The sequence below is a fragment of the Etheostoma spectabile genome, unplaced genomic scaffold (assembly GCF_008692095.1).
Source record: "Etheostoma spectabile isolate EspeVRDwgs_2016 unplaced genomic scaffold, UIUC_Espe_1.0 scaffold394, whole genome shotgun sequence".
In the NCBI taxonomy this organism is placed as follows: Eukaryota; Metazoa; Chordata; class Actinopteri; order Perciformes; family Percidae; genus Etheostoma; species Etheostoma spectabile.
In genome coordinates, this window is record NW_022605599.1 from 249,818 (window position 1) to 250,217 (window position 400).

Here is a 400-nt window from a genome sequence, read left to right on the forward strand (position 1 = left end):
TGCTCACAATGTGCTTACACATTCAAAACAAACAACCCAACAAACAATATATAGACACACTAATATGTATAAACAGAAACAATGTAGAGAGATGAAGATGAAGATGAAGAGATGAAGGGGAACTGCAGAGCTGTGAGGAAGCTTTCTATGAGTTCTCATACAGTGCAGGCATTGATCCATGGTTTTTGTAAAGATATTGATGCAGCTGGGAGGCACATCCCATTTCCATACATAATTCTACATCATTCTACAATATGAGCGGCATTCTCTGGATGTGGGTAATGAAACGCCGCGGTTTGCATGGTTGCAGCCCCAAAAAACTTAAGGATTCCAAGCCAACTACTTAAGTTCAATCCATTAATGCCGCAGCTCCGCTCCCACTGCAGCGACCCCCCCCCCC